Source organism: Lissotriton vulgaris, chromosome 2_1 (genome assembly GCF_964263255.1).
Source record: "Lissotriton vulgaris chromosome 2_1, aLisVul1.2, whole genome shotgun sequence".
NCBI classification, from domain to species: Eukaryota; Metazoa; Chordata; class Amphibia; order Caudata; family Salamandridae; genus Lissotriton; species Lissotriton vulgaris.
In genome coordinates this window covers 392,409,742-392,434,154 of record NC_141687.1, presented here as the reverse complement: position 1 = coordinate 392,434,154, position 24,413 = coordinate 392,409,742, and the positions used below count along the sequence as shown (strand labels likewise).

General features: G+C 44.7%; 1 protein-coding gene across 5 annotated transcripts in view; it reads right to left on the bottom strand.

The window, feature by feature from the left end:
- The window catches only part of LOC147730436 (caspase-8-like), a 260,962-nt gene that overhangs the window by 56,877 nt on the left and 179,672 nt on the right, over window positions 1-24,413 (bottom strand). The gene's annotated exons all lie outside the window — the stretch shown is intronic.

The following is a 24,413-nucleotide window of genomic DNA, read 5'->3' as shown; positions in this document are numbered from 1 at the left end:
GGAAGTTCATTGAACATGCCCCTCATAGTAGATGATTCATATCAACACTATTTTCATCTAGCACAATTAACTAGGAAAGCCTTTATTATTGGAGGTAAACACCATGTGCGGCAAAAAATAAGAAAGGGTGAAGAAGGAATTTGGAAGTGAAGAAGAGTTGGAAACCCTAGAAAAGGTTCCAGCGGACTAATCTAATTGATACACGAAAAATGTTGTGTATTGTGTACAGTGTCCGTATAAACTAACATATACAGGTCAGACTATCAAGCCTGTAAAAAACAATCCATTACAGCACAGGTTGAGGCTAGGTTGCAGAGGACTAGGTGCACCCCTTGTTGAACATTATAGAAATTTAAACTACACAAAAAATGACATCCAGTGGTCAGTGCTCTTTGTTGAACAGAGAAGGCCTAGGGATACTAAAAATGTGCGCCTGGAGGGGTTGAAAACCCACCGAAGTACGCCCCCGTCCTGTCAGACTACTCAGAAGTAGGACACAGGTAGGTAGTTTCAGTCTGTCAGATTTAGCACTTTCTCGGGATTGGTGGACTGGCTATAGGAGTAGAGTAATAGATAGAATTGATTCTTAGTGACTAGATTACTATTTCCCATATTGAGGAGCATCCCAATTATTATAATTATCATATTTTCCTCTTTTTTTAGATGACACATGTTAATCATGTAGGTATGAGTGTCAAATATAGAATATATGTTTGTTAAATATGTTTTCGTTGCGTCGTGATATTACGTGTGCTCAAATATACTCACAGTATTTAATCTGAATTGTATTCTCTGTTCTGAAACAATTATTATTGAGTTTTGAACATAGCTTCATTGAAACTGGTTACTGCATTTCCCTTTTATTATCATCATTTAAATGGCATGGTTTTCACAGAGAGACAATAAGCAAAAGGACATCAGGGCTGTTTCTGCTCATTGCTTATTCTGAAATATACAACAATGACCAATTTTTTTTTATATAAGTTAGGAATAAAGCATGAAGGGCTAGAGAGGGCAGCCATGTCAGATGACGGTGACGAGACAGGTCATACAGACATACTTCAGCTACATCTGCTGAAGGCTAACGGGGACACACTCAGCCTTCGCTCGCTGTGCTCATGAGCCTGCCTTCCCACGCACACGAGAATACCTGAATGTGCTATTATACTGAACAGTAACGTCGTAGTTTGAAGCAGATATAAAAGCATCAGCCATCTGTAAACTTAAAATTATGCTCTTTCTTTTGGTGTCAAATTTAGACTAGCGAGCCAGTGTTATAAGGGTAGGATATTTATAAAGTTACACAGCCAATATTGATGTAATACTTTCTACTGTTTACATTACATGTAACATTGCCGCTAGTATAGTGTATTTTTATAATAGTTACTACATATTTATTAATTTTATTTATTGAATTTCTAAAGCGCACTATCACCCGACAGGCATCCTGGTGCTAGTAACTCAGCATGACATACATCCGTTGGGCCATACTGTAGCCAAACCCCTAAATCTTAGGAAACAACCATGTTTTTAGGCTCCTTCTAAACGGAAGGAGATCACGGATTTGTCTAAGCTCAAGAGGTAAGGTATCCCAAAGCTTTGCAGCTGCGACGCCAAAGGATCTACCACCCACTCTGACTTTTTTTAATCTGGGTATTTTTATCAGTTTTGCCCCTGACGAGCGCAGAGTTCGAGTAGGAACATACCACTCGAACTTACTTTGAAGGAAGGCAGGACCCATTCCATACAGGGGCCTTGAATACTAAGCAGAGTGATTTGAACTTAATTCTCTGTTTCGGAGGGAGCCAATGCAGCTCAGCCAGGGCCAGTGAAGCGGAAGACCTTCTGGGCCAGCCTAACACTAGTTTAGCTGCAGTTGTCTGTATCCTCTGCAGCCTATCAAGAAGGAATTTAGGGGACTCAAGAATCAGGGCATTGCAGTAATCAACTCTGCTAAGTTTGGTACTCCGTGCTATCAACGAGCGTGCCAAAGAAGGAAGCAGAGGAAAAATCTTCCGTAAAGAACGAATGATGGCCAGACAGCAACCCACAACTTTCGTCACCTGCGCCTCCAAAGTAAGATTACAATCGAATGTCACACTCAGGTTACGAACTGTCTTTACAGGCCGAACCAAATTAGGGGAGTCAGAGGGCCAAAAGTTACTGGGCAACACGGAAGGAATCCTTTCCGTGGCACAGTAAAGCACCTCCGTCTTGGACACATTAAATTGCAGTGATTTTTCCTCAGCCATAGTGTTGTGTCCCGCAGGCGGCTATGAAACCCATCTAAAGATGTTGACTATGCTCCCTCAAGGGAGAGAATCAATTGCGTATCATCCGCATAATTAACAATATTGATGTTGTGTTGCTTGATGACCGCCATCAAATGTAAATATTAAAAAGAATAGGGCTGTTGGCCGAGCCCTGCGCCCCTTGGAGCTGTGATTGGTAGAGGTGCTCATGCATACCGACGTAAGGAGGTCTGCATTGCATAACACGTGCCACCACTACACCGGGGCCCTATACTGTGTGCACCAGGATAGGATTTTGATTGTCAAATAGATCTCTAAATATATCCATTGCTTTCTATTGTTCTTGAGTGTGCCTTTCAATTATGAAAGAAGGTTTATGTTCCACTAGTCATCCCTGTGATAGTCCACAGAATTGATTGTTACCTGAAAAGTATCTCAATAAAGTACTGCTCAGTGGGCTGTATGGTGACTGTTCTAGTCCTTCGAGCCAATGGTCTAGAAACCCTATTTTCAGGGCGGTGTTCTGGAAAGATCTAGAAAATGTTCACAATAAAATGTTGGTGTCTCCCACCTTCTCATCACGATCTGGTGATTGTGATAATTAACTAATAAATACTGTCGTATGTTTAGCGTCCCTGCATTCAGACGCACCTGCTGAAACGAACATGTCCTCTGTAAAGCACCTACACCTCTCTTTGCAGCTAGGGTCACACAATCTCAAATAACTAATATAAAATACCAACAGCATTTTGGTGTGGGAGTTATGGCTCGCATGTCAGCTGTGCAAGTTACAGATTGTGGAGATAACCATGTGGGTGCCCAACCCTAGAAATCACCTGAACCCCAATATTTTAAACACCTCGATTTTTTGGCTCCTATATCTCCAGCTGATCTAGTGGTTGGAGACAATACAACTCATCATAAAAATACACACTTTAGGAATAAAATAGTAAAAATATGCAAGCATTAATAACTGATTTCTAGATTAAAAATAGGGAACAAATGACTTAAATATAGAATTTGTAATAAATGGAGGTACAGAGAAAATGCATGAATCCCAATGAAGGCCAAAATACAAAAATACAAAGTCATAAAACGTGGCCCTAATTAGACAAGTCTAGGCAAAAACCCGAGCCAAACTCAAAGGGGAGAGGAGTTGACCTTACGGCTAGGGTGGTCGACCTAGAGTGTGGGGAACCGGGTTTGGGTCTTGGCAATGACGCTGAACATCCTGTGATTCCGGGCAAAACACTCAATCTCCTCGTGCCTAACAAAAAACAAGCATTGGAAATGCAATAGGTCTCGCATTAGGAAAGTTTGAGCGATTGGTATTGTAAATGACACTTTTTTTTATTTGTGTTGGTTTTAAAAATAGCAAAATTAATAGCTTTGTCAGTTACAATGTCAATAGTTTGAACTTTCGCAAATGGGACACCTATAGCATTTGTAATGCAATGTGTGTTGTATTTACGTGACTTAGATGTATTGATATTACAAATAACAATGGCTTTCAATTTTGTAAATAATTAATACTTAAATAAAAGTTATTGTAATTTATAATGGCAATAGCTTAAACGTTTGTAAATAACTTTTGTGAAGATTATGTTCAGTGTATTTTATTGTGACGAAAATCCAAGAACATTGCATTTGCACCTACACACACACAGAGCCACACACACACACATATAGATGTGGCGATGGTGGATCTGGGGGATGTGGTGGTGGTGGATGTGTTGGTGGTGGTGGTGATTGTGGATGTGGTGGGGATGGTGGTGGATGTGGTGGTGGTGGAGGTGGTGGATGTGGTGGAGGTGGTGGATGTGGAGGTGGTGGATGTGGAGGTGGTGGATGTGGAGGTGGTGGATGTGGAGGTGGTGGTGGATGTGGTGGTGGTGGTGGATGTGGTGGTGGTGGATGTGGTGGTGGTGGTGGATGTGGAGGTGGTGGTGGATGTGGAGGTGGTGGTGGATGTGGAGGTGGTGGTGGATTGGATGTGGAGGTGGTGGTGGATGTGGAGGTGGTGGTGGGTGTGGAGGTGGTGGTGGATGTGGAGGTGGTGGATGTGGAGGTGGTGGATGTGAAGGTGGTGGATGTGGAGGTGGTGGATGTGGAGGTGGTGGATGTGGATGTGGAGGTGGTGAATGTGGAGGTGGTGGATGTGGAAGTGGTGGATGTGGAGGTGGTGGATGTGGTGGTGGTGGATGTGGTGGTGGTGGTGGATGTGGTGGTGGTGGTGGATGTGGTGGTGGTGGTGGATGTGGTGGTGGTGGTGGATGTGATGGTGGTGGTGGATGTGGTGGTGGATGTGGAGGTGGTGGTGGATGTGGAGGTGGTGGTGGATGTGGAGGTGGTGGTGGATGTGGAGGTGGTGGTGGATGTGGAGGTGGTGGTGGATGTGGAGGTGGTGGTGGATGTGAAGGTGGTGGATGTGGAGGTGGTGGATGTGGAGGTGGTGGATGTGGAGGTGGTGGATGTGGAGGTGGTGGATGTGGAGGTGGTGGTGGTGGAGGTGGTGGTGGTGGATGTGGAGGTGGTGGATGTGGAAGTGGTGGATGTGGAGGTGGTGGATGTGGAGGTGGTGGTGGTGGTGGATGTGGAGGTGGTGGTGGATGTGGAGGTGGGGGTGGATGTGGAGGTGGGGGTGGATGTGGAGGTGGTGGTGGATGTGAAGGTGGTGGATGTGGAGGTGGTGGATGTGGAGGTGGTGGATGTGGAGGTGGTGGATGTGGAGGTGGTGGTGGTGGATGTGGTGGATGTGGAGGTGGTGGATGTGGAAGTGGTGGATGTGGAGGTGGTGGATGTGGAGGTGGTGGATGTGGTGGTAGTGGTGGATGTGGTGGTGGTGGATGTGGTGGTGGTGGATGTGGAGGTGGTGGATGTGGAGGTGGTGGATGTGGAGGTGGTGGATGTGGAGGTGGTGGATGTGGAGGTAGTGGATGTGGTGGATGTGGTGGTGGATGTGGTGGTGGATGTGGAGGTGGTGGTGGAAGTGAAGGTGGTGGATGTGGAGGTGGTGGATGTGGAGGTGGTGGATGTGGAGGTGGTGGATGTGGTGGTGGTGGTGGTGGATGTGGAGGTGGTGGATGTGGTGGTGGTGGATGTGGTGGATGTGGTGGTGGATGTGGTGGTGGTGGTGAATGCGGTGGTGGTGGATGTGGTGGATGCGGTGGTGGATGTGGTGGATGCGGTGTTGGTGGTGGATGCGGTGGTGGTGGATGTGTTGGATGTGGTGGTGGATGTGTTGGATGTGGTGGTGGATGTGGTGTTGGTGGGTGTGGATGGATGTGGGTGTGGGTGTGGATGGATGTGGGTGTGGATGGATGTGGTGGTGGATGGATGTGGTGGTGGATGGATGTGGTGGTGGATGGATGTGGTGGTGGATGGATGTGGTGGTGGATGGATGTGGTGGTGGATGTAGGTGGTGGATGTGTGTGGTGGTGGTGGATGTGGTGGTGGTGGATGCGATGGTGGTGGATGCGATGGTGGATGCGATGGTGGATGAGGTGGTGGATGAGGTGGTGGATGTGGTGCATGCGCACAGCAGGCGAGCCCTAAAAATATATATGTGCTCAGAAGTCACTGCGACTAAAAAAAACTGATTGTGTTCCTCTGTGTTACGTGTTTGGAATAGCGTCTAATTAAATGCAGTTGTATTGATTAAAAAAAATTGTACAGCTGCCCATCTGGAGTGTCGCTTGTTTATTTGTTACACTACATAGCATCTGTTGCAAGGGTTGATTGTAGGGCGAATATCTGGACACTTGGCTGCGCCCTTCATGTGACCCTGGTTGTCAGATGGCCACAAGGGAGGACGCACAAGTTCAGCCAAGGCGTGTTACTTAAAGGTAATTACATTCATTTATTTATTAATGCTGACCCCCTCTGATCCCTCTAGTTATGGAATGATTCATGGAAGCTTTCAGCAAAACAGGAAGGTGGGTGGACACATCATCGCTAATTACGCATTAGGAGAGTTTCTAATATTTATTTTGGAGCATTTGTTGGGCTCCAGGTGAGCAGAATATGTAATCGAACTGAGTCTACCGAGCTGTGAAACTAACTTCCAAGCGCGCAGTGGGATTGTTGCTCTTGTCATTTAGCTGTACAATTATTGATTGCTCCTCCTGTCATCGTTGCAAATCTTCCACAGGAAGCTGCCGAAAAGCTTCCGCTCGGTTCCGGCCGTTGATTGGCTCCCCAGTCGTTCTCTGTTGCTGGACGGGGTGTCCTTGCGCCAGTTTTAAGCAGGATGTGTGTGATTTCTTCCACAGCTGGACCGGCACATTCCATGTATGCCCAGAGGGGACGCTGCCCGCTAAGCGGTTTCTAAACTGGCGATTTTAGTAATGGTAACGCCCGGAACCTCCGCCGTCTAGCCCCCAGAGGGTAGGAATTATCAGGTGATAAATATACCCAAAGCTCCACAAAGCCGGTTTCTTTTTGTAGAGCCAGGACACTTTCACTGAGGGAAAGCGAGTGCCAGCGTAAAGTAATTCAAAGTATCCCATTAATGCCGGGTGCCGGCTGTGTCTGCTGCCATCAATCAAAGAACAATGTGTGAGAAGGGTTGCATTACAGCGTTTATAAATGTACGCTAGGAGTCTGGGAGCTTGCAGCCGGCCACTGCGGCCTATGTGTGCACTATCTGAGCTCCTGATTCTCAGGGCTTCTCGTGCACGTGGAGAGGGTTTGCCTCCTGGCAGGGTCCGCCTGCTTGGATGTTTGTAAATTGTGGTCCTTTGCACACGTGGTCCAGAGGTAAATGGCCCGATGCCTCTAGGGAAGGCAAAATATGTGTATTGAATTGTACTGCTATTTGCATTTCAGAAGAGCCAACACGTGTATTTCTCACTTTATTTTCGCCTGGTCGTTAAAACAGCTATGGGTTTAAATTAATTATATTAGTTGTGTTTGTCCCGTAAGGTATCAAGGGTATCTACAAGGTTAACCAATTCTGAACGGCCTGCGTCCGTCTAAGTGAATGTACGGCCGGCGGAGGGCATTGCTGTGGGGAGGGGGGAGGAGAAATGCGACACGGCGGGCAGGGGAGGGGACGTGGTCCAGAGGTAAATGGCCCGATGCCTCTAGGGAAGGCAAAATATGTGTATTGAATTGTACTGCTATTTGCATTTCAGAAGAGCCAACACGTGTATTTCTCACTTTATTTTCGCCTGGTCGTTAAAACAGCTATGGGTTTAAATTAATTATATTAGTTGTGTTTGTCCCGTAAGGTATCAATGGTATCTACAAGGTTAACCAATTCTGAACGGCCTGCGTCCGTCTAAGTGAATGTACGGCCGGCGGAGGGCATTGCTGTGGGGAGGGGGGGAGGAGAAATGCGACACGGCGGGCAGGGGAGGGGGCGGAGCGGGGAGAGCGGCATGAGGGTGTGAAGCAGCAGGGGAGGAGTGCTGCTGGCGATTGACTGGCGATTTGATGATGTGCACGCGCATTTTAGGTCAATGCGCTTGCGCATTGACCTAAAAGCCACGGGCACAGCACCAAATCGCCCAGTTAGTTTAACTCTGGTTAAAGCCCTATATGCTCGCAAGCTCGATGCGCATGCGCATCGAATAGCGAGACCTAATGAATGTGTCCTCATGTAATGCAACTGACACTATGTAAAGCGCTCTGATACCCAATACCGGGTCAGGTTCGCGCTATATAAAACTCCGTTAAAAAAAAAAGTACTGAGCATCCGCATAAAAGAAATCTAAGACAAGTGGACAGTCTTAGAAGGAAAATCGAAAGTCCCCCCAGCAGCAGCTGATGCAACAACATCCCTTGAAACCACTATAAAAAAATGAATTCCCGCATGATTCCAAAATCCAAGAGTTTTCATGCACAATTCACGCAAGCTTTTAAGAGATTCAGCATGATATGCTAATGATTAGTGTTGCATTAGCAAACCAGAAACAGCAATGTAATATTTCAAATCTTTACTGCCAACCCATCTCTTAAGGTTAAAGAAGTCTTCTCCACAAACTCCCTCAGCAACTGCACTCCAGAGATGTTCAACATAAAATTAAACCTTTCTTAAACAACGGCTCTTAAAATTAGCGCAGCTACAATGGCACTTCCAGTGGAAGCCCTTCAAAATGATACCTTGGATACATGAAGGAAGCTTCACACACAATACACATTTTCTTACACTTTCTACCATGTTTGAATCTTTGACCACAATAACTTGGTGCTTAGCTGAAACGAGAGGAGAAATGGCATGCAGCAGGACACTGACTGGGAGGGGAACAGAGCAGGAGTAAAATGAGCAGAACACCAGAAACTGCATCCATGTAAAATATATAGTGTCTCACACGAAAATGTGGCATAACTAGTGCATATAATTAATTACACTTCAAAGTGACATAGTAAACTTGTTTCAAGTGCAACATCATCGATTCATCGGTTATGACTATATGCAGCATCAAAACAATTCATTTGCCACAATAATTTCCATCCCATATTTACACATTTCTTTATTTGAAGTTTTTTTACTTACATATTTTGATGGTTTATCAGTTTTAATTTCTAACCATAACAGTACTTTAACCGTTTTTCAAGTGAATGTGTGAAAGCTAACCAAAATTTAATTCGAATCTTTTAGAGAGAGAGAGAGCATTCAAAATTGGGAGAGCGAATAGGAGGGAGTTAACCTACCAAGCATTAACCTAAGCATTTGAACCTGTGACCTGCAGGTTGCACATATACCACTGCATCGTACACTCAGCATGCTGGACTATCTGGTTGGGATTCAAGCCCCAAGTTGGGGGATCGAGCAACTAGAAAAATAGTGATAAACACCCAGTCACTAAATGATGTTCTATGCTAAGACTGCTTTGTAAATTTATAGATGAAGGGTCTAGGGCTACTCGGGTGAATACCATTTGTCTTACGGAGCTGGGCGTAACTTCTTGCTAAAAAGTAATTGCTCTCTGAGAAGTTGTAGTAGGCAAATTCTTTGTGTTTAAAAGTTTGCTTAATTTCTGTAAATATCCCTGTTAACTGTGCCTAGGGTTACTCTGTTCTTTTGGAATACACATACAGCTTCCTTGACCTGTTGTTAAGGGCCCACTTTATACTACCTTTAGGGCCCTATGTAGGTAAATCTTTTTTACCACTTCATAAATACCGAATCATACCGAATCGGTATTTAAGAAGTGGTCAAAAAGAGAAGGGCAGATGTAGGTAATTTTATTTTAAAAATTACCGAATCGGAAGGAATCGGTATTTACCGATTCGGTAAATACCGAATCGGTAATGCCCATTGATTCCTATGGGCATTGAAGCCCATAGGAATCAATGGGCATTACCGATTCGGTATTTACCGAATCGGTAAATACCGAATTTTGCAAGGGTGCAGGGGGTGTCACTTTGACACCCTCTAGCACCCTGAATTCAGGCACGTGTGCCATGTGGCACACAGACATGCCCTAAGGGCATGTCTGTGTGTCACATGGCACTGGTGTACATGCACACATGTGCATGCACACCTGTATTCGGTATTTTACCATCCAATAGGATTGGATGGTAAAATACCGAATCTGACTGGCCTGTGGGACTCAGAAGAGTCCCACCTACATTAGGAAATTACCGAATCGGTAAAAATACCGATTCGGTATTTTACCGATTCGGTAAATTTACATATTCGGTAAATTTACCGAATCGGTAAAATGGCTCACCTACATCAGGAATGACCATTTACCGGTCGGTAACGGCCGAAATCGGCCGTTACCGGTCGGTAAATGGACACCTACATCGGGCCCTTAGTAACATAAAATAACACTGAGTTAGTGCAACCAAAATTTAAATTATGATTTCAACACATGATCTCAGCATCAATATAATTGACATATGTGATATAGATATGCAGTATTAGTTCCTTGCTTGCTATAACCAAAACTTCAATAAACAGATGCATGCAAAAGAAAATGCTTTTTGTTATGAAACTGAGTGCCAATCTTGCCCAGTGCTACACCCTTCACCTTAAAAACGTTAACTGGGTTAGAAAAATTACAGTTGATTAGTTCAGAACCCAATCCACTCTTTGTTTATAAATGTAAACATGAAAGTGCTCTGAAGCAGCTGAAGGAATATGCTACTTACCACTATGCATCTGTTCTTGGCATAGAGGGCTGCAGAGTGGTACATTTATGAATAGATCGCCATCTGGTGTTGGGCTCGGATGATTGCACTTGTTTTTCTCTTGGAGAAGTCTTTTGTCATCACGAGACTGGTGACTCCTCCTTTGGGTGCTAGTGCGCATGGGCATAGGCTCCATCCTTAGATTGTTTTGCCATAGTAGGGTTAGATGGAGTAGTATGATAGAATACAGATAGAAATGCCCATGTAAGTGTATCTAAATAAGATAGTGTTGGAACAGACACAGGTTTCCGGGGACGCTGGGAGGGCATGTACCACTCTGCAGCCCTCTATGCCAAGAACAGATGCATACTGGTAAGTAGCATATTCCGTTTGAGGCATATGGGCTGCAGATGGTACATTTATGAATAGACTATACAGCAGTTATCTCCCTAGCGGTGGTCACCAGTGTCTGTTGCAACAGTCTGAAATAAAGTTTTTAGTACAGCTTGTCCCACTCTAGCCTGTTGTGTTGCCTGCACATCTACACAGTAGTGTTTTGTGAAGGTATGCGGTGTAACCCAGGTAGCTGCTTTGCATATGTCATCTAGAGGAATGTTTCCTAAGAATGCCATAGATGCTCCTGGTTTACGTGTAGAGTGAGCTCTAGGAGGAACAGTTAATATCCTCTTTGCTTTTAAGTAGCATATTTGTATACATTTTACAATCCACCTGGCAATGCCTGCTTTAGAGATAGGATTGCCTTTATGTGTAGGAGAAAACGCTACAAATAGTTGTTTTGTCTTTCTGAAAGTTTGTGTTCTTTCTATGTAGTACAATATCGCCCTTCTGACATCTGGGTCTACGCCTAAACGAGAAAATGAGCTGGCCTTCACACAGCGACAAGATGGTCCTTTGTCACAAAAGGGTAGGGGGTGCCTTACTCAAGGAATATCATGCATCCCCCAGATCTTCAGTGGCGCCTGCAATTGAGATCTACAAGGCAAGGGGGGTTACTTCTGCCTTGTATGGCGCAGAATTATGGGGCCACTGCAATTTGGATTCCCTATCCAAGGCTGAAAATAAGTTCCTGAAGGACCTCCTAGGTCTCCCCCTGAGCACCCCAACAGTCCCAGTGCTCTTGGACTTGGGCTGTAAAAGCATCAAAGACCAGGCCCGTCTTCGCCCATTGCTCCTCTGGTCTCGCATATGGAGGGTCCTGGAATTAAAATCCTATGCCGACAGCCTATTAGAGATATTGAACGTGGGGGGCTGGAATAAGATCAAGTGGCTGGGGGACACAAAAACTCTTCTGGTGGAACTGGGCCTAGGAGGCTGCTGGACTACAAGATCTGCTCCTCCTAAGGCAGTCCTTAAAAAACTATATTGGGACTGGGTCTCTCGCCCATTAATTGGGAATCCACATCATTGCAATTCGACGGCAGCGTTCCTTGAAATAAAGGATGTGGCATCATATGAACCCTACATGGACCTAATCACTATGCCAATGGACAGGGCCCTTTACTTCAAGTTTAGAGTTGGCACCCTGCCGCTAAGAGCAACTGTAACAAAGTGGAAGTCTTATGCCCATTTATCCCCCTTTTGTGCTTGTTGCCCAACCAGGCCTGAGACGGTGGCACATGTACTCTTTGAGTGCCCAGGCTATATTTATCCAAGGAGATACTGGTTGAAACCCCTCTTCAAACGCCTGGGAACACGCAAGCATTCGGTGGCTCTCCGAATTCTATTGACTGATACCTCTCCTCTTATAGTCTGTGGTGTTTCTAAATTTTTAAAGCGTTCTTGGTTGATTTGCTGCAATAGATTGACTATATCGATTTAATTCCTTTTTAGCTAATTTATCTTAGGGAGTTCCCTAAATTTTACCTTTTTTAACTGTATGACATACTTGTATTTTTTGCTAAATGTTTTTAATGTATGTTATGCTTGTAAGATATCTTTGCATATCGAATAAAGCTATCAATATCGCCCTTCTGACATCTAATGTATGCAGGGCCCTTTCTGCTACCGTCTGTGGTTTTGGAAAGAAAACTGGTAGTTCCACTGGCTGATTGATGTGGAATGCTGAAATTACTTTAGGCAATAATTTTGGGTTTGTTTTAAGAACCACTTTATTTTGGTGTAACTGCAGAAATGGTTCTTGTATTGTAAATGCTTGCAATTCACTTACTCTTCTGAGTGAAGTAATAGCTATAAGAAAGGCCACCTTCCATGTGAGGAATTGTATTTCACACCTATGGGTAGGTTCGAAAGGTGGTCCCATTAGTCTGGTAAGTACTATGTTGAGATTCCAGACTGGGGAAGGCGGTAGTCTTGGTGAAATGACTCTTTTGAGGCCTTCCATGAAAGCTTTTATTGCTGGTACTTTAAACAGGGAAATATGTTGTCTGTTTTGTAGGTACGCCGCTATAGCTGCAAGATGTACTCTAATAGAGGTGTAAGCAAGGTTGCATTGCTGCAAGTGTACTAAATAGCAAATAATCTGTTTAGTGGATGCGTCCAGAGGGTTGATGTTGTTACTGTTACAGTATACAGCAAACCTTTTCCACTTTGCTGCGTAGCATGCTCTGGTGGTAGGACATCTTGCTTGCTTAATGATTTCCATACAGTTTGGAGGTAAATCTAAGTATCCAAATTCTATGACCTCAGGAGCCAGATCGCTAGGTTCAATTGTTTGGGATCTGGGTGCATTATTTCTCCATGGTTCTGTGTAAGGTGCATGGGTAATAATCTTAGCTTTTGATGTGGCACCTGTGATAGTTGCAGTAGCGTGGTGAACCACGGCATCTTGCCCACGTGGGTGCTACTAGTATCATTGTCATTGAATGTTGTTGCAGTTTCCGAACCACTAATGGAATTAGTGGGAGAGGGGGAAAAGCGTAAGCAAATTTGTTGGACCAATTTATCCATAGCGCATTGCCCTGGGACAGGTGGTGTGGGTACCTGGATGCGAAGTTTTGGCATTTTGCGTTCTGATGAGTGGCAAAGAGATCTATCTCTGGTTGTCCCCATCTTTGGAAGAATGGCTGCAGTATTTGGTTGTGCAGTTCCCATTCGCGTATTTGTTCTGACTCTCTGCTTAGGATGTCTGCTATCTGATTTTGAACTCCTGGTAGGTGTTCGGCTAACAGATAGATCTTTTGAGGAATGGCCCATCTCCAAATGTCCTGTGCTAGTCTGGATAGTTGGAGAGAGTGTGTCCCCCCCTGTTTTTGAATGTAATACATTGCAGTCATGTTGTCTGTTCTGATCAGGACCACTTTGTTGAGGATTTGCATTTGAAAAGCTTTTAATGCTAGAAACACTGCTTGTAGTTCTAGATAATTGATGTGCAGTCTTTTTTGCTGTATACTCCATTTTCCCTGCACTGTATATTTCTCCATATGTGCTCCCCATCCGGTGAGCGATGCATCCGCTGTTAGTATTACTTGTGGAATCGGTTCTAGGAACGACCTCCCCTTGGAAATGTTTGTTGTGTTCCACCACTTCAGAGAGCGATGTGTGTGGTCGTCTACCAACACCAGATCTGTAATCTGACCTTGAGCCTGATTCCACTGTGTCGCTAGACACTCTTGCAGTGGACGCATTTGTAGTCTGGCATATGGTATTAGCAGTATGCAGGAGGACATCATCCCTAACAGCTGCATGAACACTTGAGCTGTTAGTGAGTGTTGTGGATAAAATTTGTGGATCAACGTGATCATTGTTTGGATCCTGATTGGATTGGGGTATACTTTGGCTTTTTCTGTGTCTATAGCAGCCCCTAGATATTGTTGAACCTTGTTTGGTTGTAGGTGGGATTTTGTGTAGTTCACCGTAAACCCTAGCTGGTGCAGCAATTGAATGGTCTTCTGTGTGTTTTGAAGACATTCTTCCTGTGACTTGGCTTTTATTAGCCAATCGTCCAAGTAAGGGAAGACATGTATTTGTTGTCTTCTTAGGTGTGCTGCGACTACTGCTAGGCATTTTGTGAACACCCTTGGTGCTGTTGTGACCCCAAACGGAAGGACTTTGAACTGATAATGTTGTCCTTCTACTACAAACCGGAGGTATTTACTGTGGGCTTTGTGAATTGGGATGTGAAAGTAAGCGTCTTTTAGATCCAGTGTAGAAAGAAAGTCCCCTTTCTTCAGTAAAGGAAGTACTTGTTGGAGCGTGACCATGTGGAAATGTTCCGAGTTTATGTATGCATTGAGAGGTCTGAGGTCTAAAATTGGTCTTAGAGACCCGTCTTTTTTGGGAATTAGGAAGTATATAGAGTATACTCCTGTCCCTTGCTGGTGTTTTGGAACCTTCTCTATAGCATGCTTTTGTAGCAGTGATAGTACTTCCTGTTTTAACAATGTCAGATGATCTTGACTCATTAGACGCTGTCTGGGGGGGATGTTTGGTGGGGTAGCTGTGAGTTCTAGGCAATAACAATGTTGGATAATTTGTCTCACCCACCTGTCTGACGTGATGTTTACCTAGACAGGTAGGAACTGTGATAAATGTCCCCGACCGGTGTTATATGGTCTGGGGGGAGTTGTATTAAGTCACTGTTTTGGGGTTGGGGAGCTGCGGTTGTTATTATTTCCGCGACCTCTACCCTTGTTGTTGTTACCTCTGTAACTGCCTCTTGAATTACCTCTGGGTGATGTTGGTGTAAAAGAGGTAGATTGCTGGCTTGTGCCTGTCTTCTTTGACCCCCCTCTATAGGTGGACCTACGAAAGGAACCGCTTTGAGTTGGCTGTTATAATGCTCCCATTGATTTAGCCGTTTCTGTGTCTTTTTTCATCTTTTCTAAAGTCTCATCTGTACCTGAGCCGAAAAGTGTTTTTTGATCAAAAGGTTGGTTCAATAAAGATGTTTCTACTTCTTGTTCGAACCCCGAGACCATGATCCATGCATGTTTTCTTAACATGATACTGGTGTTAATGGATCTTGCTGCAGTGTCTGCCGCGTCTAAGGCGCACTTAATGGAAGTGTTGGTTATTATCTTCCCTTCCTGTATAAGCTGGTCTGCCCTTTTTTGATGTTCCTTAGGGAGATGTGTGATGAGTTTTTCTAACTCGTCATAATGCGCTCTATCATAGCGTGCAAGTAGCGCTTGTGTCTTAGCTATGGGCCAGCTGTTTGCTGCTTGGGATGCTACTCTATTAGCTTGGACTCCTTATCAGGAGGAGGAGCTTCTCCTGTAAATAATGAGTTTGCTTTTTTACGAGTGTTTGTGACTACAAGCGAGTCCAGAGGTACCTGTCCCTTGATAAATATTGGGTCCTTTGGGGCTGCCTTATATTTTTTATCAATTCTTGGGTTTAATACCCTAGCCCTCACAGGGTATTTGAATATGTCTGCTGTGTCATTGAGAAGACCCTGTAAATCTACCTTATGGTATTTTGCTGCTCTATTAATCAACTGTACAAAACCTGTATTATCATTAGGTGGTGAAGGTTTTGAGGGGTATAATTCTGGGTCGTTATCATCTGACCCGGCATCATAATTCTCCCATGGGTCTTCTTCATCTGGGACAGTGCCGTCATCCCCATGAGGATCTCCCTCCCCTGTATCACTGTCTACATCTGTTTGAGGTGTAGATGGTCTTGGTGTAGAAGGTGGAGGAATAGCTGGCATAGTGTGAGGAATAGGAGAAGAGGGTGTGTCTCTAGGTCGAGGAGAAAGGGGAGGAGTTGTATTTGTCCTCATTGTTCTCTTTTTAGGAGGAAGAGCTTGGTCATCTAGCTGTTAATTCTTCCTCTTTTTCGGTGATTTTGTCACCACTTTGACAGTTTGCGGATCGATAAACAAAGTCTTTTGTTTTGGATCTGTCTGCTGCTCCTGTGTCGGTACCGAAGTTCTTGGTTCCTAAAGGTGCCTTTGCTTCTGACCGTCAATGTTCTGTGTTTTCGCACCGAGAATTTGCTCGATTCCGATTTTTTCGGTGTCGAGTAAGTCTTCGACGTCGAAGCATGTTTCGGTTTCGACATGGAATGTTTCGATGCCGAGCTTTCCTTTGTATGGAGCTTCGGTGTCGATGTTGACCGTTTCTCGGATCCGACATGGTGGGAGGCCGAGAGTTTCGGTTTCTGTTTCGTTGCTGGGCACGAAGGCGGGGCGTCGGAAACTTTTTTCGGTAGTCTGACCGGGCTCGAAGGCGGGGTCGGTACCACACAAGGTCGGTTTTTTGGTAAGGGGACGTCGTCACTCACGGTTTGGTGAGCGTCGATTTCTTTGACATCAGACTCGTCCACTTCCGACCCCGACTCGTCTTCATGTTCCTCTTCTTCTTCGAAGTGCTGGGCCTCGAACAGCTCCGGGATTGCCTCCGACTGCATTCTCGAAACCTCGTGTCGGGCACGACGGTTTCTAATCGCAGTCCCTGGATTCGTGTTCAGGCGATAGGCAGAGGTTGCACACATCGTGTAGGTCCTTGTGTGGGAACTTAGCACCACACGTTGGACATCTCTTAAATGGAGTCCTTTCCATGGACTCCGGGCTGGACTACGTCGAGAAAGGCCTCCCGGTCTCGTCGACATAGAAGAAAATGTTTATTGTTGGAGTCGAAACGCGTCGGAATGGAAATGAAATCACGTTCGATAACAATACCGCCGAATTGGAAAGGGAATACGCGCCGAAATATCACTTTTTCTCGAAGTCGATCCGGAGCGTTTCGATCCTCATCCGAACCCGATGGCGGAAAAAAACTATCTAAGGATGGAGCCGATGCCCAAGCGCACTAGCATCCAAAGGAGGAGTCACCAGTCTTGTGACGACAAAAGACTTCTCCAAGAGAAAAACAAGTGCAATCATCCGAGCCCAACACCAGATGGCGATCTATTCATAAATGTACCATCTGCAGCCCATATGCCTCGAACAGAGATGTTAGATTTACATGTGAACACCTACCTCACAAATGAGGTAACTGATACATGGTGAGCTGATGTGAGAGATATACCTGTGACCCTCATGGAAGCACCTACATTCAGTCAAGCTATGCTCAGAGCTATTGAACATTTCTATGTGATCTATTCTTTGGACAGAGCACTGCCAACCCCATTGACACCAACTTGACTTTGGAGGTCTGTTGCATAGATTAACTATGAGTTCGTGCGTTGCTAAAAAACTAGGAGATTGGGTTTGGATGGCTCCTCCTCATATCCAGCTATGGCATAGGCTGCAGAGATAGCGTGGGACCAGGGAGCCCTTGTGAAATCCAAATAATGGGGACTCAGTAGAGAAGTGTGGCTAAATGGTTAGAGCGACAGACCCTGATGCAGTAGTCTGGCCGGGACCAGGGTTCAATCCCCGCCTCGGGCTCAATTTCCTCGGACCTGATAATTCTCGCCTCGGTGCCTATTCTGATCATGAGCCCCATTCTGCATCTTTGGGAAATAGCTTGCTTAATCTCTACAACGGCCCCAACAACGCTGAGGATGCCTGACTTCACCTTGGGGGTGCCCAGGAGTGGGCTCCTCACAGGGAAAGGCCAGGAAGGGTTCCTCTGAGGTATTCGTACAAGCGCCGAGATGCCTCCGGGTAGTCGTGCGCTATATAGGTGCGTAATTATTATTATTTATTATTAATTCAGCCTTGTGTCATCCCATCTAGAAATCCCATCTTCTAGAAAGGCCCTCCCTGGCTGAGACCCTCCAAAAGCATTTGACTTGGACACCTACTCTTTGGGGATTGGAGCCCAGCATCACAGGCATTTCAACGACCAAATAATCAAAGCATTTTCACCTCTGATGTAATCTGGATTTAACACACCCAATCAGTATGGATGTTCTACCAGAACAGCAAGTTTTTCATATTGAACTGTGCATACTTCAATATGCACTATCGACTAGAACATATTTTCAAGGTAAGAAGATGGGAAATTAAGACGAGCAAAGCTAAACTTCTCTAAGAATACTTACCTTGATAATTCGTTGGTAGTTGATATTCTGGAGTCAGTAGAGTATAGACCTCAACTTCGATATTTTGACATACAGCCCAGTTATTTGAAAGTCCTGCCTCTCACACCAGGCTCTCCCCACATACAATTCAAATCTATCCATCAAGGTTTTTTTTATTGATTTTACCATTTAAGATACCTTCTATGCCATTTCTCAGTATTCTACCAATGTGGTAGAAACAGAGGACACTGAGCTCATCTTTACCCTTGGCTTTCTACTGATCCTCAAAGACAGTCACTTTGCCAGAGCCGAACGCTGCTTTGCAACACGTCCTGAGATCCCCAACAACTTACACACCACCAGGAATAATTACCCAATACCAAAGACAAGCCTTTTTATACCTGTCCGCTCCTCGTCTGGGGACACAGGCGGCCACTCTTCCTGTTGTGCCATCCAGCGTCCCATCCAGCGCCACTTACACTCACTCAGAGCTTCTAGAAACTAGGCTGAAGGAAATTTTCTTCACTGGTCCTGACAGCTCCTCTCTTTGTGAACCTTCTAATACCACCAAACAACCCACGCACAAGCTGCATTCCAACTGCTCTAACTACAATGGGCCAGAGCCACAAAGTCGTGGCGGGATCACCGCAATGAGAAACTGTAATGCAGAGGTCCTGCCATAACTGGTGACCCGTGCCAATACTGCGGGGGCTCCGCCACGAGTGTAGAGGCCCTTTGTGAATATGGCCCAATGTGTCTCTCTTTCAAACCACAACAAGCTTAACTTTAACCTCTTAAGTGCTGCGTCGGGGCATTGGCCGACGGCAGCACTACCTCCCCAGTGCTGCGCACGTCCATTGGACGTCCATTCAGCACTAGTTCCAATGGACAGCGCAGCACTGGGGAGGGATATTTGCGCCGCATCTAAGGTGTTAACTTATGCTCCCTCCCCAACCTCTTTGCCTCACTCAAACAATACACGTTTTTTGTGTTGCAACTGGGGAAAAAAATCGGATGTTGTATTTTACGATTAATAATGATGGATTTAGAGTCATACGTGAACTAGCAGGCAGTACAGGTGTTACATTTGAAATGCCCATTCACCGGTGGCATGCAATGCATTTCACGCAGGTCATTTTTCAGGTGTGCAGCTCTCACCAGATAATAATGTGGATTCCTCCTCTTTCTGAAGGAAAACATTGGTTTAGAAATCCCGAAGGACTTAAGATTTTCCAGTTCTTCTGGATTATATTCTTGACGTAGGGAGGACTACTTTCAAAAATGCCAAAAAACAAGGAGAGAGAGAGAGAGGGTGAGAGACACTCTTAGTCCCACGGGTTAGTTGTACAAAACAAAAGAAGAGTGTCATATGCAAGGTGTCTCTGTAGAGAAACACGGAGGCAAAGACTGTAAGGAAAGACTATAGAAAGATAGCCCCTTGTTGACACATTGGAAACCTACAAGGGTGTTATGAGAAGCCCTCACTCACCAACCTGGTTGGTGACATGCTTCATCATCGGGCCCACCAGGAGAAGCGGAGTGCCTCCCTGGTGTGCTACAACGCCAGATTACTGCGGAGCTGGATTTCGTGACAGTGATGTGAAAAGTGATGTTAAAAATGTCCAATACTGTACCAAAATGATTTATTTACTAGTCAGTTTAGACATGGGTAAAAAAGGGTTATGTGTGGAAAAACTACACCAATTATGATGGGAGTTTCCACTTAAAGTGGGGTCAACATGTTTCTGCCCTTTATAGATGTAAGTATTACGTGGGCATTCGTCAGGACCGTGTAGCGTGTACCTTGGCGGTATGGGCGCGCTAAGGCCCACCCTGACCAAAGGACGTGAAAGTTAAAAAAAAATTTGTGCTATGTGTAAAAAAGGTGCAAAACAAAACACAAACCACAATTTGTGGGATTATCCTCCACTCAGAGGAACCTGTATAGTTTGTGTAGTAAAAGATCCACGCCCCATGGGTCTCGGGAGGGGGGTGGAGGCGAAAATGGCACACTGCCCGCAACGCCTGGCACCCGCTCGGCACCTAGCTTCTCCTGCTCCGGACCTGCTCCGGACCCCCCACTTCTCTGTGATTTTATGCATTTGTTTGTATTCATGGGCTAATATTCAGGGGCTATTGAATGCCCCTGGGCTGAGATGTTTTTGTTATGTATATGTACCGTCGTATGTGTATTTGTATGGTAAGATATATGTTTTTCTCAGATCTAATTTGGCCCCACATTATACCTTCATTTGTCGTCTCATAGGGCAATTCTTAGACAGGAACTTTTGTAGCTTATTGGAGGCAGTGGAAGTTCCAGGGAGGCAGGAGTCACAAAATAAGGTGTGAAGTTTGGTCTCCATAACATCCTGTAAAGGTTTGTCTACTTGTTCCTCTGGTCTTTTGTGTCTCGGATGAGGTTCCACAGTGAGGTTAGGATTCTGAGAAGGGCTGGGCAGAGTAATCTAGTTTTTGGGGAGTTTTATGGGATCACTGCGGGAACTTGCAATTGGAATGTCTTGTAGGAGAGAGAACAAAAATTTGCTACAGAGGACCCAGTCTCCCCATGTCTGTGAAATGGTTGGGAAAAGACGAGCTGAGTTGGGCATGCTTTTGATGGACAAATACCTTACCATTACATCTTAAAATGTTGAGGTCTCAACACCACAAGCAAGAGTACAGCAATCCTTAGGGCTTTGAAACTTACAAAGAGGGATATGTATTTTATCCATGACTCACTTGCTTCCTGAGATATGAGGTTTTTGTGCTACCAATTTCCCAAAGAATTATTTGCCTCACTAAAACAAACTTGAAAGGAGTTGGTATATTGTGCTCCCCTCTGGCATGTTTCTCAATGCAAGCCTCCTGTAAAAAAAAAAAAAAAAAAAAAAAAAAAGAGTATGACTGGCTCGTCAAATGGCTCGTTGAGGGGGTCAGTCAGTTTACTTAGCAGCTATCTCTGCCCTTAACCAGGAACAAGAAGGTTTATTTCAACTAATGATTTTGCGGTTAATTAGTCTGCCAACAGGAACCCTTATTTTGGGTCGGTGCTGAAACCTGGTGTTGGGTAGGCTGAGGAACAAATCGGGTTAAAGGTCTGGGGGTCTAGTTGAGCTTTCTGAGACAGCAGAGTAGGTGACTATAGGAAGTAGATCAGGTTGATCAAGGAGAGGTTTTGCACCATCATGACGCAGCCCATAGAACTTACACTAGAACTGATATCTTGGTGGATCGCGTTTTGGGCCCTACCCTCATGGGAGCAGAGGATATGGTGATAACATTTAGGACCATGCACAGTCACTTGCACAATGAAATGGAGGTGGCATCTTGTTAGAGAGTACATATGGCACCTAAAAGGCTTGCTTCTTAAAGATCCAGTTGTTTGGAAAGCAATAATATCTTCGATTTAATGACACAGAGAATGCAGTTTGTCGATGCTCTGGGGCTCTCTAAAAGCAGTGGTGAGGGGGACCTGCGTTGAGGAACTTGCTGGGCTAAAGAAAGCGAGAGAAGGAACACTGCCTACTCTCCAGAAAAGGAGTTAGAAGCATGACCCAAGGTGACATCACAATATGGCCTACGTTTTGCAAGTAAGGAGAGCTGCAACTGGATGAACTCAATAAAAGAATATTTATTAGTATGAGTTAAACAAAAATACTACGGTGGTAGTAGCAAAGTGCTGAAGGGAAGCTGATGCAAAAAATTAGGCAGAGACAGGCTGAAATGTTTGTAGTAGCCATTAAAGAACGAAGGGTGGGAGGGGTATTAGAATAACTCTGGAAACCATGAAGCACTTCAATGGCACTAAAGGAATATGCATATCAGAGAAAAAATACCCCAAGGATGGTGGAAGAGAATGTATGACACAGGCATGCATAACGAAGCTAAAGGCAGACCAACAAGACTTCCCTCGACAACCCAATAACCTTGGAATGGGTAATCAAAGCTATTGAAAGTGTGAAGCTGGGAAAGGCCCCTACCCTCCCTTTAAAAAACAAGTTGGTCAGGATTCTTGGGAATAATATTTAGGGAGTTTAACAGTTTTGAACTTACGGGTGCAGTGCCACCCTCAAGACAGAAGATGGGCCATCTATTCTTTTGAAACTAGAGAGAAACCTGAAAGATTACATTTTCTGCCCTCCCGTTTCTCTACTATGTACCATGTTAAATACACCTAAAAAAGACAAACTATGCATTTGATAGAGCATTTTATTGAGTTAGTTGGGGCTTTCTAGGCTAGTTGTTGCACGATCAGGGATTCAACTTGACACTTCAAAACAGGGCCATGACTCGATATGCCAATCCCACTACTTTTATATGGGTGAATGACAGGGACTCGCCAAGAACTAGGTAGACCACAGAACTTGACAGGCTATCAATGTGCCCATTGGTATTCATGATGCATCTAAAAGAACTAGCTTAGAAAATATGAAAATGAAAATAGGTATTCCTGGATTTAAACTCTCATTGTTTGCTATTGACATGTTAGTTTATGTAAGTTGCCAGAAGGATTCTCACAAATGTATTTGGTAATTTGTGAGAGTAAGCTAGATCAAGTACTCTCAGTTTTCTATCGTCTCACAAATGTACTTGTTCACGATGATTCTTATCTACTCACTTCTAAGGGATTCTGGTGATCATCAATGAACTGGTGTTAGGGTATTCGCGCGTCATTGTTCCTAGCAAAATCCTCATGAGACAGGTAAGTGAGAAAACACTTCGGAAGCTTCGCGCCGTCCCTTACTTAGGTTTCTCTTTATCTTGGTCTTGTAGCATTTGCATTTAATTCTCAACCCTTTATTGCTGATTTATGTGGTTGTGAACTTCGGAAATCTCTTCCTACATTCCTCTTTTCCTTGTCAGACTCTCCTCTCATAAATTAGGGCTTCCAATTACCTATCTCTCTAGAGACTGGTTGACTCTTAAGAGTAAGAAAATGCAGGGAATTTGGTGGGTGTTGAGCATTTTCCATTCCTTCTGTGTCCGCTAGAAGTTTTTTTTAGTACTCCTTTGTACCAACCTTCTTTCACCAATGAGTAACTGAACAGAAGAAAATCTTAGCATACATGAATAAAAAATAATCTTAAAAAAAGCTCCATATTTCCATATTAAGATGCACAGTCTATCCTTGGACACGTAGGGCTAACTGGCATTCTGACCAGGGAACCACAAGTCACTGGTGCTGATCCAATTCTCTTTGTTGTTCTCTTTGTCCCTTTGTTCTTCCACCCAGAGTACAATTCCTACATCAGCTTTCTACAAGAGGCAATTCTTCTACTCATTTGGCAAAGGCTTTCCTTGTTTCAGGCAACCAGTCTTTCATAGGTCCTCTGACATGCGTGCTTCACGTCACTTCCCGGTCTTCCACCCACACGAAGTTCAGTTTCCTTTTGCTACGTCTACATCTGCACACTGCACTTTAGCTTGGGTTGCTCCTACCTCCCTTTAGCCCATTTACTCTCACTACAGCCTACATCCTCTTACTCCCTGCCGGGATGTTATACCTCCTCTCCCTCTAGGACCGTGATGTGCTCTGCGGCCAGCAAATCACTATTCATGCAGGGAAGCTATCCACAGTTTCAATATCAAGTTATACTAGACCCTTGCCCCTTTGCTTAAGGAACTCCTGTGCGGTATCCGTCAAAGTTAGTTTGAACAAATCAGAAGCTTCAAGTATCAACATTCCTCGAAATATATGGATTGGTTTCTGATTAATTCTCCAAATACCACGGTTAGAGGTTAGACAGTCATAATTTGACTCGGTTCTACCATACGGCATACCTTAACTCCTTCGATGCTCATGACAAGCTCAGCTCGTCATGAGGTACACCTCTCGTGTGCTCATGACGAGCTGAGCTCGTCATGAAAAAGGGGATTCAATAACTTTAAGCACAGGAGGGGAATCAGCTTAGCACCCAAGGTGTTAAGTACATTTCCAAGTGGTCAAAAGCAGAAACTTAGATCATACTGTAGTGGGACTGCCCCCTATGGTAGGTGATCTGGCTCATCTACATGGATAGTCCCGCAAATATGTTACACTCCCCTATTACGTGGACAGTGTTGAAGGCAGGACCAGGGTGTCCCCTCCATTCTTTCGCCAAATACACAGATCCTGGGTAATCCGGTCTTTATCCTTGGTTTAAATGGAGAAGCCTTATGAAGTACTAAGATCAGAGACATGTATGA